Source organism: Schistocerca nitens, chromosome 4, assembly GCF_023898315.1.
Source record: "Schistocerca nitens isolate TAMUIC-IGC-003100 chromosome 4, iqSchNite1.1, whole genome shotgun sequence".
Taxonomy (NCBI): Eukaryota; Metazoa; Arthropoda; class Insecta; order Orthoptera; family Acrididae; genus Schistocerca; species Schistocerca nitens.
Genome location: NC_064617.1, coordinates 978,398,652 through 978,416,723, shown reverse-complemented (window position 1 = coordinate 978,416,723; position 18,072 = coordinate 978,398,652). Strand labels below are relative to the sequence as shown.

The 18,072-nt window shown below is 43.8% G+C and overlaps 1 pseudogene; it reads right to left on the bottom strand.

The window, feature by feature from the left end:
* Positions 1–353: 353 nt before the first annotated feature.
* LOC126253810 (5S ribosomal RNA) lies at positions 354–471 on the bottom strand (annotated as a pseudogene).
* Between the last annotated feature and the right edge of the window lie 17,601 nt (positions 472–18,072).

The following is an 18,072-nucleotide window of genomic DNA, read 5'->3' as shown; positions in this document are numbered from 1 at the left end:
ATTTACTGCGTCATTTATGAGTTGTAGCAAAACTACTTGTTTTGATACAGCGCTGCTCTAGACATAGCTGAAGGTTATGCTGTCTTCCTCACTTGAGGCCATTATCAACCCTTGACGATGTGACGCGTTATTATAGTGATGTCTCCCGCCACTCCGTCTTCAGGCCACAAGCGGCCCATCGGGATCATCCGACCGCCGTGTCATCCTCAGTTGAGGATGCGGATAGGAGGGGGGGAGGGGGGTCAGCACACCGCTGTCCCGGTCATTATGATGGTTTCCTGTGACTGTAGCCGCTACTGTTCGGTCGAGTAGCTCCTCAGTCGGCATCACGAGGCTGAGCGCACCCCGAAAAGTGGCAACAGGGCGTGGCGGCCCGGATGGTCACCCATCCAAGTGCCGACCACGCCCGACTGCGCTTAACTTCGGTGATCTCACGGGAACCGGTGTATCCACTGCGGCAAGGCCGTTGTCGATGTCTCCTGGAGATCACAACATTTCTCTCCAGTGTGTTTATGTCAAGATCATAACTCTTGGAGGAGGCTAAAGGGGGACTGCCTGCAGTGGATGTCAAATGGAATGTTAATAGTAATGACGATGATGAAACTTGTTTAACTTGTAAATTCTAGCGAATTTAGATTCTGCGCCTCGTAATGTAAGTGCCCTTCAACGTACGGGCGCAGTTGGGCTCGCTCCATCAATACTGGAGGTTTAGCGGCGTCGTGCCAGGTGTCAGTGGTGGGGAGGAAGACAGACAGCAATGCACGCTGAGGGTGAGACGGCACGCTGCAGGTAATTACCGGCCGCCGCCACGGGGCACAATTACTGCACATAGCACGCGTGCTGCGGCCCGGGGTATTGATCCCCCCCCCCCCCCCTCCGGACGCTAACGTAAGCTCCGGTGGCCAGTTCTCCATCATACGCAAGCAGGCGCGCAGTACGGGTGACCCACCGGCCAACGGCGTATCATCGGACTCGTGGAAGCGCTCTGCTGCCTGAGGAATTTGCTTTTAAATAGCCGCAGCGCACTATCCACGTATCTTCTGCTCTTTGGGACAGATCTCGGGATTTTTCACTTCCCATCTCTCCTGTCTGGGGCGAAGGAGACGGAGAGTTCCAGACGCACAGAGGGCAAAGAGTCAACAGGAAATACGCTGAGTGACCAAGGGACGTGGCACCGCAGTAGGGCAGCAGTTGGCCATCTGATGCCGGTGGGAAATAGCAGTGGCTGTGTCATTAGGAAGTACACTACTGGCCATTACAATTGCTACACCAAGAAGAAATGCAGACCATAAACGGGTATTCGTTGGACAAATACATTATACTAGAACTGGCATGTGATTACATTTTCACGCAATTTGGGTGCATATATCCTGAGAAATCAGCACCCATAACAACCACCTCTGGCCGTAATAACGGCCTTGATACGCCTGGGCATTGAGTCAAACAGAGCTTGGATGGCGTGTACAGGTACAGCTGCCCATGCAGCTTCAACACGATACCACAGTTCATCAAGAGTAGGGACTGGCGTACTGTGACGAGCCAGTTGCTCAGCCACCATTTACCAGACGTTTTCAATTGGTGAGAGATCTGGAGCAGCAGCAGAACATTTTATGTATCCAGAAAGGCCCGTACAGAACCTGCAACGTGCGGTCGTGCATTATCCTGCTGAAATTTAGGGTTTGGCAGGGATCGAATGAAGGGTAGAGCCACGGGTCGTAACACATCTGAAATGTAACGTCCACTGTTCAAAGTGCCGTCAATGCGAATAAGAGGTGACCGAGACGTGTAACCAGTGGCACCCCATACCATCACGCCGATCATGGTGTTGTAAACAGAACCTGGATTCATCCGAAAAAATGACGTTTTGCCATTCGTGCACCCAGGTTCGTCGTCGACTACACCATCGCAGGCGTTCCTGCCTGTGATGCAGCGTCAGGGGTAACCGCAGCCACGGTCTCCGAGCTGATAGTCCATGCTGCTGCAAACGTCGTCGAACTGTTCGTGCAGATGGTTGTCTTGCAAACGGACCCATCTGTTGACTCAGGGATCGAGACGTGGCTGCACGATCCGTTACAGCCATGCGGATAAGATGCCTGTCATTTCGACTGCTAGTGATACGAGGCCGTTGGGTTCCAGCACGGCGTTCCGTATTACCCTCCTGAACCCACCGATTCCATATTCTGCTAACAGTCATTGGATCTCGACCAACGCGAGCAGTAATGTCGCGATACGATAAACCGCAATCGCGATAGGCTAAAATCCGACCTTTATCAAAGTCGGAAACGTGATGGTACGCATTTCTCCTCCTTACACGAGGCATCACAACACCGTTTCACCAGGCAACGCCGGTCAACTGCTGTTTGTGTATGAGAAATCGGCTGGAAGCTTCCCTCATGTCAGCACGTTGTATGTGTCGCCACCGGCGCCAGCCTTGTGTCAATGCTCTGAAAAGCTAATCATTTGCATATCACAGCCTGTCCTTCTTGTCGGTTAAATTTCGCGTCTGTAGGACGTCATCTTCGTGGTGTAGCAGTTTTCATGGCCAGTAGTGTACAATGCAATGTATTTATTCGCCAATACCAGGACCTCGACTCTCAAGAAATATGTGCTTCCTGTACTGGAATATACGTAACGTACGAGAAGAGGTTGTGAAACATGGAGGACGACGTATTGAAGTTTGGATCTGGCCGTGATTCGTGCACGGATGGCCGAGGCGCTAAAGCGACAGCTCGCTTGAAGCGGAAAATCCGGGTTCGAGTTCCAGTTCGTCACACATTTTCACTGTCGGCATTCCGATATACACCTGATGGTGGTTTCTATTCGCAATTGCGTATACGTTTCTTGCACAGGCGATGCATTTGTCTCCGTACTGTCGTGCTAAAAATGGATTCCTGGCGCCCGTCATTGGCGGCTGTCTGACCAGCAGCATTCCGACGATCGCCCCGTATGCCTCTGCAGAGCCAACGAGACGACCGTTCGTGAAACACGTGTCCTGTGCGGCGTGGTTTCCACGTGTGGGGCCGCGCGGGATTAGCCGAGCGGTCTGGGCGCTGCAGTCATGGACTGTGCGGCTGATCCCCGCGGAGGTTGGAGTCCTCCCTCGGGCATGGGTGTGTGTGTTTGTCCGTAGGATAATTTAGGTTAAGTAGTGTGTAAGCTTAGGGACTGATTACCTTAGTAGTGAAGTCCCATAAGAGATCACACACCTTAGAACATTTTCCACGTGTGGGAAGAGTGTTTCTGTGATGTTGGAGAGTCACCCTAGACGCTGAAGACTTCATAAACCGTAACTCCAGTACGTTATACTACCTATACGTCCTGCACGATTAACATTAAGTCTAAAATTAGTTCGCGTGCGACGCACACTCGTTTTCAGTACAAGCTCGTTTTTAACAGACTGCTCAGGGGCGTCTACACTTTCGCATGTCTCTGCAACATTCGGACGTCGTACACGGCACGTATTCAAACAGGACGTCCTGTCCCTGTGAGTTTTGTCCAACCAGTTTGCATTTTGCTCGCCTGTCACGACTTCGTTTAGAGACCGAACAACGAGTAGTAGAGTGACTCCACACGAAAAGCTGAGACTCGATTATGACAACTGACGAAGATTAACAGTTGACGCAAGATGTTTTCGATGTTTTTAAAAAAATGGTTCAAATGGCTCTGAGCACTATGGGACTTAATAGCTCAGGTCATCAGGCCCCTAAACTTAGAACTACTTAAACCTAACTAACCTAAGGACATCACACACATCCATGCCCGAGGTAGGATTCGAACCAGCGACCGTGGCAGCCGCTTGGTTCCGGACTGAAGCGCCTAGAACCGCTCGGCCACCGCGGCCGGCTTCATGTTTTTCGACGCCACAGCGTTAATGCTACCTTATAGGGTGTTGTAAATAACTTTAAGGTATAGTACCAGAAAATGTTCTGAAGATGTCAGCGGATGCGAAAAAGGAATTACCAGCAGATGTAGGCGGTCAAAACGTGACTCTTTTCATTTACTTTCGCGAGAACTACATCACCGTACAAGGGTTCTATTAGACTTTCGTATGGGCTAAGCCGAACTGTTACGACCCTAGCCCCTCTTACCTTCTGCATTTCAAAGAGAGTATTCCAGTCAACATTGTCAAAAGGTTTCTCTAAGCCTACAAATGCGAAAACGTAAGTTTGCCTTTCTTTAACCTATCTTGTAAGAGAAGTAGTAGGGTCAGTATTGCCTTGCGTGTGCCTACATTTCTCCGAAATCCAAACTGAGCTTGCCCAAGGTCAGCTCCTGCCAGTTTCTCTATTACCCTGTATAAATTCGTGTTAGTATTCCGCAACCATAACTTATTAAAGTGATAGTTCGGTAATCTTCAGACTTGTCAGCAACTGTCTACTTTCGGCGAATTATTACATCCATCTTGAAATCTGAGGGTGTTCGCCTGTCTCATACATCTTGCACACCAGATGAAAGAGTTTTGTCTTGGCTCTGAGCACTATGGGACTTAACATGTGAGGTCATCAGTCCCCTAGAACTTAGAACTACTTAAACCTAACTGACCTAAGGACACCACTCACATCTATGCCCGAGGCAGGATTCGAACTTGCGACCGTAACAGTCGCGCGGTTCCGGACTGAAGCGCCTAGAACCGCTTGGCCACCGTGGCCGGCAGTTTTGTCTTAGCTGGCTCTCCCAAAGCTATCAGCAGTTGTGATGGAATATCTTCTGCTCCCGGAGCCTTGTTTCGATTTAGGTCTTTCAGTGCTCCGTGAATTTCTCCACGTATTATCATATCTCCCATCTCATCTTCATCTAGTTACTCTTCGATCTCCACAACATTGCCATCAAGTACATCTACCTTGTATAGACTCTCTATACACTCCTTCCTACTTTCTGATATCCCTTCTCCTCGCTTAGGACTGCCTTTCCATCTGAGCTCTTCGTATCCCTACAGCTGCTTCTCTCTTCTCCAAAGGCGTCTTTAATTTTTCTGTAGGCAGCATCTATCTTTCCCCTAGTGATACATGGTTCCGAATCGTTTTGTTTGTACTCTAGGCGTTCCTGTTTAGCCATTTTTCAGTTCCTCTCAGCCTCATTTTTTAGACGTTTGTATTGCCTTTCGCGTGCTTCATTTACTGCATTTATATATTTTTGCCTTTTATCAGTTAGATTCGGTATCTCCTGTGTTATCAGAGGATTTCTACTAGGCCTTGTCTTTTTAGCTGTTTGATCCTCTGCTGCCTTCACTATTGCATCTCTCAAAGCTACCCATTCGTCTTCTATTGTATTCCTTTCCCCTGTTCTCGTCAGTCGTTACCTAATGCTCCCTCTGAAGCTGTCAACATCTCGTTGTTTCAAATTATCTATGTCCCATTTCATACAATTTCTTAATATTGCCGCTGAATTTATTTATCTGTCAGGTTCCGTGGACAATGCGAGCCACAGCTACTTGGTCATGAAACGAGCCAGTACGTAGTTCTGAGAATGCTCATTAGAAATACTCATAAACGAAAGAATTACTAAAACACAAAGAAATTGTGAGAGAGTATACGAGTAAATAATGTACTCAACAGAAAAGTTTTCATCCACCGCGAAGAACTCCTGCACCAGATATAAGAAGTGTGACACAACGGAACGTTTCAACTTAGGTTTGAATATGGGGTGTTGGGGTGTTCAACAAACTCGAGTGGCAGACGCTACGAGGGAGGCGCCGTGCGTCGCGGAGTTGTTTACTACTGAAATTTCGAGAGAGAACGTTCCGAGAAGTTTCGGACAACATACTGCTTCCTTCGACATACATCTCGCGAAATGATCACAGCGAGAAAATTCGAGAAATGAGAGCTAATACAGAGGTTTACGCGCATTCTTCCCGCGCGCCATTCGCGAATGGAACAGGAAAGGGGGATCAGATAGTGGTGCCTGAAGTACCCTCGGCCCCGCACTGTCAGGAGGCTTATACGGACAGATAAACTCAACTAAACGCCGCCCGAACAGGTCGACCGGCCGTCGTGTCACCCTCACATACAGGCGTCACTGGAATCGGATATGGAGTGGCATGTGGTCAGAACACCGCCCTTCCGGCCGTATGTCAGTTTTCGAGAGCGGAGCCACTACATCTCAATCGAGTAGCTCCTGAGTTTGCCTCACAAGGGCTGAGTGCACGCCGCTTGTCAACAGCGCTCGGCAGACCGGATGGTCACCCGTCCGAGTGCTAGCCCAGCCCGACAGCGCTTAACTTCGGTGATCTGCCGGGAACCGGTGTTACCACTGCGGCAAGGCCGTTCCCGTAGATGTAGATTGTGTAAGTACATCTACATATATACTCCACAATCGACCATACGGTGCGTGGCGGAGGGTACCTCGTACCACAACTAGCATCTTCTCTCCCTGTTCCACTCCCAGACAGAACGAGGGAAAAATGACTGCCTATATGCCTCTGTACGAGCCCTAATCTCTCTTATCTTATCTTATCTTTGTGGTCTTTCCGCGAAATGTAAGTTGGCGGCAGTAAAATTGTACTGCAGTCAGCCTCAAATGCTGGTTCTCTAAATTTCCTCAGCAGCGATTCACGAAATGAACGCCTCCTTTCCTCTAGAGACTCCCACCCGAATTCCTGAAGCATTTCCGTAACACTCGCTTGATGAACAAACCTACCAGTAACAAATCTAGCAGCCCGCCTCTGAATTGCTTCTGTGTCCTCCCTCAATCCGACCTGATAGGGATCCCAAACGCTCGAGCAGTACTCAATAATAGGTAGTATTAGTGTTTTATAAGCGGTCTCCTTTACAGATGAACCACATCTTCCCAAAATTCTACCAATGAACCGAAGACGACTATCCGCCTTCCCCACAACTGCCATTACATTCTTGTCCCACTTCATATCGCTCTGCAATGTTACGCCCAAATATTTACTCGACGTGACTGTGTCAAGCGCTACGCTACTAATGGAGTATTCAAACACTGTTGTTGTTGTTGTGGTCTTCCGTCGTGAGACTGGTTTGATGCAGCTCTCCATGTTACTCTATCCTGTGCAAGCTTCTTCATCTCCCAGTACCTACTGCAACCTACATCCTTCTGAATCTGCTTAGTGTATTGATCTCTTGGTCTCCCTCTACGATTTTTACCCTCCACGCTGCCCTCCAATGCTAAATTTGTGATCCCTTGATGCCTTAAAACATGTCCTACCAACCGATCCCTTCTTCTAGTCAAGTTGTGCCACAAACTTCTCTTCTCCCCAATCCTATTCAATACCTCCTCATTAGTTACGTGATCTACCCACCTTATCTTCAGCATTCTTCTGTAGCACCACATTTCGAAAGCTTCTATTCTCTTCTTGTCCAAACTGGTTATCGTCCATGTTTCACTTCCATACATGGCTACACTCCATACAAATATTTTTAGAAACGACTTCCTGACACTTAAATCAATACTCGATGTTAACAAATTTCTCTTCTTCAGAAACGATTTCCTTGCCATTGCCAGTCTACATTTTATATCCTCTCTACTTCGACCATCATCAGTTATTTTACTCCCTAAATAGCAAAACTCCTTTACTACTTTAAGTGTCTCATTTCCTAATCTAATCCCCTCAGCATCACCCAATTTAATTTGACTACATTCCATTATCCTCGTTTTGCTTTTGTTGATATTCATCTTATATCCTCCTTTCAAGACACTGTCCATTCCGTTCAACTGCTCTTCCAAGTCCTTTGCTGTCTCTGACAGAATTACAATGTCATCGGCGAACCTCAAAGTTTTTACTTCTTCTCCATGAATTTTAATACCCACTCCGAATTTTTCTTTTGTTTCCTTTACTGCTTGTTCAATATACAGATTGAATAACATCGGGGAGAGGCTACAACCCTGTCTCACTCCTTTCCCAACCACTGCTTCCCTTTCATGCCCCTCGACTCTTATAACTGCCATCTGGTTTCTGTACAAATTGTAAATAGCCTTTCGCTCCCTGTATTTTACCCCTGCCACCTTCAGAATTTGAAAGAGAGTATTCCAGTTAACGTTGTCAAAAGCTTTCTCTAAGTCTACAAATGCTAGAAATGTAGGTTTGCCTTTTCTTAATCTTCCTTCTAAGATAAGTCGTAAGGTTAGTATTGCCTCTCGTGTTCCAGCATTTCTACGGAATCCAAACTGATCTTCCCCGAGGTCCGCTTCTACCAGTTTTTCCATTCGTCTGTAAAGAATTCGCGTTAGTATTTTGCAGCTGTGACTTATTAAACTGATAGTTCGGTAATTTTCACATCTGTCAACACCTGCCTTCTTTGGGATTGGAATTATTATATTCTTCTTGAAGTCTGTGGGTATTTCGCCTGTCTCATACATCTTGCTCACCAGATGGTAGAGTTTTGTCATGACTGGCTCTCCCAAGGCCATCAGTAGTTCTAATGGAATGTTGTCTACTCCCGGGGCCTTGTTTCGACTCAGGTCTTTCAGTGCTCTGTCAAACTCTTCACGCAGTATCTTATCTCCCATTTCATCTTCGTGTACATCCTCTTCCATTTCCATAATATTGTCCTCAAATACATCACCCTTGTATAAACCCTCTATATACTCCTTCCACCTTTCTGCCTTCCCTTCTTTGCTTAGAACTGGGTTGCCATCTGAGCTCTTGATATTCATACAAGTGGTTCTCTTCTCTCCAAAGGTCTCTTTAATTTTCCTGTAGGCAGTATCTATCTTACCCCTAGTGAGACAAGCCTCTACATCCTTACATTTGTCCTCTAGCCATCCCTGCTTAGCCATTTTGCACTTTCTGTCGATCTCATTTTTGAGACGTTTGTATTCCCTTTTGCCTGCTTCATTTACTGCATTTTTATATTTTCTCCTTTCGTCAATTAAGTTCAATATTTCTTCTGTTACCCAAGGAGTTCTACTAGCCCTCGTCTTTTTACCTACTTGATCCTCTGCTGCCTTCACTACTTCATCCCTCAGAGCTACCCATTCTTCTTCTACTGTATTTCTTTCCCCCATTCCTGTCAATTGTTCAGTTATGCTCTCCCTGAAACTCTCTACAACCTCTGGTTTAGTCAGTTTATCCAGGTCCCATCTCCTTAAATTCCCACCTTTTTGCAGTTTCTTCAGTTTCAATCTGCAGGTCATAACCAATAGATTGTGGTCAGAGTCCACATCTGCCCCTGGAAATGTCTTACAATTTACAACCTGGTTGCTAAATCTCTGTCTTACCATTATATAATCTATCTGATACCTATTAGTATCTCCAGGATTCTTCCAGGTATACAACCTTCTTTTATGATTCTTGAACCAAGTGTTAGCTATGATTAAGTTATGCTCTGTGCAAAATTCTACAAGGCGGCTTCCTCTTTCATTTCTTCCCCCCAATCCATATTCACCTACTACGTTTCCTTCTCTCCCTTTTCCTACTGACGAATTCCAGTCACCCATGACTATTAAATTTTCGTCTCCCTTCACTACCTGAATAATTTCTTTTATCTCGTCATACATTTCATCAATTTCTTCATCATCTGCAGAGCTAGTTGGCATATAAACTTGTACTACTGTAGTAGGCATGGGCTTTGTGTCTATCTTGGCCACAATAATGCGTTCACTATGCTGTTTGTAGTAGCTAACCCGCACTCCTATTTTTTTTATTCATTATTAAACCTACTCCTGCATTACCCCTATTTGATTAAGTATTTATAACCCTGTATTCACCTGACCAAAAGTCTTATTCCTCCTGCCTCCGAACTTCACTAATTCCCACTATATCTAACTTTAACCTATCCATTTCCCTTTTTAAATTTTCTAACCTACCTGCCCGATTAAGTGATCTGACATTCCACGCTCCGATCCGTAGATTGCCAGTTTTCTTTCTCCTGATAACGACGTCCTCTTGAGTAGTCCCCGCCCGGAGATCCGAATGGGGGACTATTTTACCTCCGGAATATTTTACCCAAGAGGACGCCATCATCATTTAATCATACAGTAAAGCTGCATGTAAAGCTGCATGTCCTCGGGAAAAATTACGGCTGTAGTTTCCCCTTGCTTTCAGCCGTTCGCAGTACCAGCACAGCAAGGCCGTTTTGGTTAATGTTACAAGGCCAGATAAGTCAATCATCCAGACTGTTGCCCCTGCAACTACTGAAAAGGCTGCTGCCCCTCTTCAGGAACCACATGTTTGTCTTGCCTCTCAACAGGTACCCCTCCGTTGTGGTTGCACCTACGGTACGGCCATCTGTATGGCTGAGGCACGCAAGCCTCCCCACCAACGGCAAGGTCCATGGTTCATGGGGGAAGATTCAAACAGTACGGGATTCTTTTTCCTATTCATCCGCATTAATTTTCATTTATCTATATTTAGAGTTAGCTGCCATTCTTTACACCAATCACAAATCCTGTCCAAGTGATCTTGTATCCTCCTACAGTCACTCAACGACGACACCTTCCCGTACACCACAGCATCATCAGCAAACAGCCGCACATTGCTATCCACCCTATCCAAAAGATCATTTATGTAGATAGAAAACAACAGCGGACCTACCACACTTCCCTGGGGCACTCCAGATGATACCCTCACCTGCGATCAACACTCACCATCGAGGACAACGTACTGCGTTCTATTACTTAAGAAGTCAACTAAAATTAGTCATATGTGTGATTCCTTCATTTGTCAAGTTAACAAGTAGATGAAGATTTAAATGAAAAGCGAGTGCGGTTAGGAATTCCGGGCGACGTTTTACCGTGGCTTGCGCTCACTGGACCAAGAACAGGTGTTAATTCAGAAGGCGCTGGGGGCCGTGCCGCAGAAGGCGTGCGAGGACGGCTTAAATTGTCCGACACAGAGGAAAGCGGGCAAAAATGAAGTAGGGGCGGAGGCGCTCAGAACGAGCGCGGCCCGCCCGTCTTAATGAGGAGCCCTCGTAAGCCGCCTACGGGTGTTTGGTGTCGCTGGCGTAATAACGGCCGGCCGCGCCCTGGGCCGAGACGACACTAATTTAAGTCAGCGGCGGCGGCTTAAATGGAGCGCGTCCGCGGCCGGGTTCGCGTTTTAATCACGGCCGGAGGCTTACTGCGGCGGCTAATCTGCCTCTGCTGATAACGCTGCCCCGAGGAAAAACACTGGCTCGAAAGTCTGAGGTAAAGCGCGGCCGCCGGAGGGAGAAAGCACGTAGAGCTGACAGCGGGCAAAAGGAGAAGTTCATGTCCTGTCCCGATTCAACGCATTCTTCTTCTGCTGCCTCTGACATAATGGTTTGGGAAAATCATCATTTAATAGTTCCTGTTTCGCGGTACGCATTATGCGAAATGTTGTTGTTGTTGTTGTTGTGGTCTTCAGTCCTGAGACTGGTTTGATGCAGCTCTCCATGCTACTCTATCCTGTGCAAGCTTCTTCATCTCCCAGTACTTACTGCAACCTACATCCTTCTGAATCTGCTTGGTGTATTCATCTCTTGGTCTCCCTCTACGATTTTTACCCTCCACGCTGCCCTCCAATACTAAATTGGTGATCCCTTGATGCCTCACAACATGTCCTACCAACCGATCCCTTCTTCTAGTCAAGTTGTGCCACAAACTTCTCTTTTCCCCAATTCTATTCAGTACCTCCTCATTAGTTATTTGATCTACCCATCTAACCTTCAGCATTCTTCTGTAGCACCACATTTCGAAAGCTTCTATTCTCTTCTTGTCCAAACTGGTTATCGTCCATGTTTCACTTCCATACATGGCTACACTCCATACAAATACTTTCAGAAATGACTTCCTGACACTTAAATCTATACTCGATGTTAACAAATTTCTCTTCTTCAGAAACGCTTTCCTTGCCATTGCCAGTCTACATTTTATATCCTCTCTACTTCGACCATCATCAGTTATTTTGCTCCCCAAATAGCGAAACTCCTTTACTACTTTAAGTGTCTCAGTTCCTAATCTAATTCCCTTATGCGAAATATGATGTTACAAATGTAATCCATTTATTAATTCGACCCCGAGGTTGCTACAACGAAGGTTGCCCAGATTGTAATGCACCGTATTTTTTTTTCCTTGAACAATTCTTAATTGAACGTAATGATTCTTACACACACGAAAGAATGGTGTTTTATCTACACACCCTATTCTTCCACAGAATCTCCATTCCGTTCTCTGGCCTTCCTCCAGCGCGAAACAAGGGCGGGTATTTATTTATTTTTTTAATATTTATTGCGAAATTATAGACCTGTTACCTGATGTTTAAAACAAGTCGTACATATTACAATTTTCGTTTTTCATCGTTTTACAGTTTTCTTTTCTTTTGTTTTATCTACAAAATTTATAAAGAATGATACTCTTCAAAATAACAATAATTTAAGGTTGAAATATAAATGAAATTTTGTTGTTTTTTAAGAAGAATATAGAAAGAAGATAGGATAGAGGAGAGATCTGTTAGTTTGCACAAGCGTTTGTGAATATTCCCCACAGTTCCTTTCTCTGCAGTGAGAAATCCAATGACGGCACGTTGCTTGTAACGTACATCACCTACAGACGGCATTTTGAAATTGTTCTGCAGCTACGCTATCTGTCGGAAGTGACGGAAACTTGGTGCGCTCACTCAGGAGATTTCAAATAATACGTACCGGTACGTAACGGTTAGCATTCGGAGCATTGTTTTCGGCTGAGAAAAGATGCATTACTTCCTGGGCAAACCTTGTAATTATACTACCGTACATTTCATTCTATAATTTTTTTCTTCACTTCATGAAGCAAAGCTTTCTAATTTTGGTTAGAGATAAACGAATACGAGAAAGAGAAATTTCTTTGTCTGTGGTGCACAATAGGTGTACTTTAACAGATTGAGGGAAATCGATACATTTTAATTGCATATGCCAACAACATTGAAAGTCCATTTGACATTTTTTTAATGACAGTTTCATTCTAACGGTTCTAAATTGATGGAAAAATACCTGGCAGTTGATCAGATCTGAGAGGTCTGCTCGACACGAATGCTAAAGTGACTGTCACCTCACGTAACAGACCACAGAACTGAATATGAATTGAGGAACAAAGTTACTCGACGCCCAAAGTGTACAAAAAAAATTTTAAAAATAATAAAATGCCACACGGACTGTGTGTAGGAGCTAGTCGTAAATCGTTGACGGTTGGGTGCGAATTCATCAAAAACCACACTAGAGATGAATTCCAACAAGAAACCGTTCTCGCGGCTGATGGTGGTATTCTCTAGGAAGGTTGTGTCTCATCGATGACGACATCTTTAGAGACTCGGGAAAGGTCGCATTGGGGTAGGAAGTCGGCATTGTTCCTTTCAAAGTAACCATCCCTTCATTTGCCTTATCCGGTTTAGGGAAACATAAAAGGGGAAGGGTGGACGGAGATTCGAATCACCGTCCCTCCTAATGCAAGTCCAGTGCCGTGTTTTGAACGAGAAAGTGGTGGTTCCGGAATTGGCCAAGGGCTTGTTGAACGTGCCATTCCGACACTCCCTCCACACAATTTAGGAGAATAACGGAAGACGTAAAACACGATGACGTGCTGGGGCATGCCGTATACGAGTCCATTGTCTTAACCTCTGAGTCATCATTCTTGATGGCGGTCAACGTACCCATTCAAAGGCCGCTTAGAGAACTATAACGGTATGCTGGGCTCACCGAGCACGTTCGAGTGGAGAATATCTGATAGCAAGATCCGTGATTTAGTCTTACTCCATTTTTTCGTTCTTGGCTTACACCGTTAAAGTAATGATTCGCAACGCATCAGTCATATTTGTGTTATCTGTACAAATTATCCGACCTTAAGCCAGCAAATAATGTACAATGAAAATTTTAGAAACTGAAGAAGATTTTTCAATCCTCAGTGTGGCGTCGATTAATAAGTCTGAGCCTTTGTTCAGTACAGCGCCAGTACTCTACAAATTGAACTGGTGCATCTTGTTACTAAAATGCGATGACTTTGATGACTGCGGTTTATTCCAGACCCATGCTCCCGAAATTCACTTGTGTTTTCAGGTTTTATAGCCACGTTCAACGTAAATACTGATAAATAAAACATTTATTCATTGTTAGTTTATTTTATAAACAAGTCGCACACGAATCTCATCCGGTATGTTTATACACCGTTTCCAACCTAAATTTAGCTAGAGTTCACAAAAATAAAGGCATTGTAGATCCACGCGATATAGCTCAACATTAACTGAGTCTCAGCGACGCTTGGCGTTTTCACTAAATGTGTTTAATGACATTATTTTTCCCACCAGTTTAAAGGATAAGATGTCATAAAAAAAGTATGAAAAAGTTTGCAATTCCAGTATTATGCTGCCTGAATGGTAGATCTTTCTTCCTTTATATAGCAATTTTTCTGACTGTACATAAGTGTGCTAGCAACTATGCTTGTGTCCGCTATTATATCCTCAAACCTGTCTGCCATCTTAACAAAAGAAATTTTCACGGAATTGAAAAGGACCAAGAATTTATGTATGAAGTGTCTCAGTTTGAAGGAATTTTTTTGTGTTGATTCCGAAACTGCTAGTAGATTTCGCGAGTGTGTAATATTTTTTAAAGCTGTCGAGGATTTAACCTTCCGATTTACATGATAGTGATAAGAAGTCAGCTGATGCCGTTTGGATTACATTTATACTGTAAATCATGACCTCTTGTCCTGCAGCAACTGCTGAATAAATGTTTCTTTTCAAAACAGCCATTTACTTGAATGTGAATATTGCGCGACAGCTTCCTCTGTTCATATAAGGCAGAATTTTGAAATTAGTCAAATGCGTTCGTTCGCCGTTATTATACTACTATGGCGATCCTCTGTTCATGGTAACAAAATATGGGGTAACGAGTTAAAGTGATTTCAACAGTCAAAACTATGCATTTCTTACAGGGAATCTTTAGTACAATTAGGGAACGATCAAACTGTAGCTACAGAAGGATTGTATTGTAGCAATCCAATCAGCAAGCGATCAGGAACATTGCATTGTTATCATGAATACGACTTATCTGTAAAAAAAGGTACTCACAACACATGAACGTTGTGTTACGCTCGGAGTCTGATGTCGCGGTCGACTGTACTTCGATAATATACAGATTAAATCATAAAGGATGTTACAACTTTGGAATGATATAAATATTTATTGAGATTACTAAGAGAGTCGGTGGATGTGTTACAGTACAGCAGAACACGTCGAGTTTTGATTCACGTAGTGCATCAGTACGCCATTCTGCCACCAGGAGCGCCAGCGCAGTGCGTAGTTAAAATGGCCACTTTCATTAGTGCGAAGCGTGCTCGCCGTGTACTTTGGTTTCATGAAATGAACTCTGCAACAACTGTTCGGCGTAAATTTCGCACCGGATACGCTAAGCAACCTCCAAGCAGGCCAACAATATAATCTTGACACAAGAAGTTTGTTGAGACGGCTTTGTTCACTGCGACTTGTAAATCACCAGGTCGCCCGCTTGTTGATTGTTACGTCGAACAGCCCAGGATATACTTATAGATCTTTTAATTACACAGATCGATGAAGAAGACCGAGATGGGATGGTTTACTATAAGCAAGACGCTGCACCACCTCATTTCCTCGCGGAAGTTCGAAGTTCCATCGATAATCGCTTCCCAGGTCGGTGTATTGGCCAGCTCTCTCCCCAGACTTTGCGCCACAGGTTTTCTTTCTCTGTGGTTTCATTAAAGACCGTGTGTATGTTCGTCCCATACTAAACAATTTCGCCGACCTGCAAAATCGAATCTGCGCTGCCGTTGCACAAGATACGCCCGATTTGGTGCAACAAATATGAGAAGAAATTGATTACGGTGCCATATTTGCAGCGTCATATTCTATATCATTCTATATATCATGATATTCTATATATCATGATATATTTCTATATCATTCCAAAGGTGTAAAATCCTTATTGACTCACCCTTTATTACGGGATTACATCAAATCAGTCACAGTTATTATATCCCTTTCCATATATTCGACGCATTTAAAATGCTAAAGCCTTTCATCAGTAATATTACAAATGCCGCACAGACTACCAACACCGGCTTCGTAATCCGCCAGGAAACACCACTGTACATTTCTATGTAGCAATCCTTTAGAATTCATAACTACTAAATTAACAGGATTCTCATCCCGTAATTCGTGAGAGGCACACTATTTGCTCGGAACGTTCCCATCAGCATCAAAGCTCCAACAGAAATAGGCACATACAGACTGCGTGCGTGCGAAATCATATGCAATTCCATGTAAATTGGGAGTCACGAATATGTATGAATTTTTTCTGTGCTCTTTTATGGTCGCCGCAGGGACAAACCCATCGCAATGGATCGCTTCCGGCAACATCCAAAAACAGCTCGTATATTGCTCTGGTCACATTTATAACATAAAAAAAAACCTCGATTACGCCTGAATAGCGCGTGTGATCACTTATCGAATTTCTAGCTGCCCACACCGGAAATACACACTCGTTACATCAAATAAAATGTAATATTTCGCTTTGAATAGAGATGATCGCATCAGCGCCGTTACTGGTGTGAAACTGTATAAAATTTTTCCAGCTAATATGATTTCTTTTTCATTTCAGAAGTAATTCATTTTTTTTTATGACAAGGGAATATGGTACCGGGTATCCGAAGCGGAAAGACCGTAAATTTAACGAAAAATGATGAATTTAAATACTTGAAAACAGTAATAAAGATCGTTTGAAAGCTTTGTGTGTGACAATCTCAAACAAATGAAAACCACGCTTCCAACAAGAAATCAAATTTCTGCTACTAGGAAAAAACAAAATGCAGTACAAATAATAATAACTAAACGCATTATGTTGTACTAAAGTGAATTACAACAGCTGAAATGATGCACAACTAGACTGAAGAGCGGCGTAGAAGCACTGCAATGAAGGACGCTGATAAAGAGTGCAGATAAAAATACGGATTATCATGAGACGTTCATCCACAATCTCACCCATAAGAGATGTAAAAAATATATATTTATTTTACAGTTATTTGCTAAGCTGTCTACGACAGCTGAAGATGAGATATGCTTCTTGAAACGCAACATGTTTAATAAACTATTGATAAGTATACCAGTACTGATTTAGCAAATGCTTGGATTATAATTAAATGTCGTTTTTGTGCACGTAGTTAGTTTTAATGCCACTATCCTTTCGTTTCACCGTACTTTGTGGAACGTTAAATCAATCAGTTTCTAATGTTCTGTGCATTCCTATTAACCCAGTATTGTTTCATTCTTTTTGATCTTGCTCTCCTTTCTTCTCCAAAGATTTGTATTGTTCGTTTGGTATTTATTTTGACTTGGAACCTCTCTTTCTTGCCTTTTGTAATTTTTCTGCGGTTTTATCTATGAGCATATTTTCTGCGATCTGGAGTTCTCTTAAGTCCTTCCCCATGTCCTTGAATCAATTCGGTTGGGCTTTTTTACTGCGGAAGTAGTAAAAAAAATCTCTGTTAATCTATCTGGGTTCATTCTGAGGATGTGTCCATAAAATGAGTTCTTCTTTTCCTCATTGTGTCTAAGAGTTCTTCGGTAGTTTGGTAAAGGGTTTCATTTTTGATGTGAATTTGTTTGTAGTTGTGGAATCTGGAATCAGGATTTTTCTTATATTTTCCTCTCTTTGATCTCCAACCTTTCAACTGGGCCATGGTTGGTAACGGGCAATGTTTCGACTGCATACAGGGCTTCCATTTTGATAATTATATTGTAATGTCATATTTTTGTACCCCGTGGGAGGGACTTTTTGTTATATGTGCTTTTGGTGAGTTGCAAGCCAGATTAAGTTTACTTCTGCAAGATTCTATGGTGTCTTTCTCAAGGGCACTCCATTTTCCCAGATATTTAATTTATTTCACGATATCTATTTTGCTGTCCCCCCACTTTATTATGTTTTGGCGGAATTTTTATGTTTACCATTATCTTAGTATTTTCAAAGGAGGTTTTGAGACCTATTTTTTTAGTTTGTTATTATTATTTCCCTTATTAATAGATTATCTTTGTTTTCTTTCAGGTAATTACGTTTCATGGTCTTCAACGTTTTACAACAGTGGTCAACGGCTTCAAGGTAGGAAAAAAAATTACGATTTCTCCGGTGCAAAATGTGTCCCTCAGGCAAA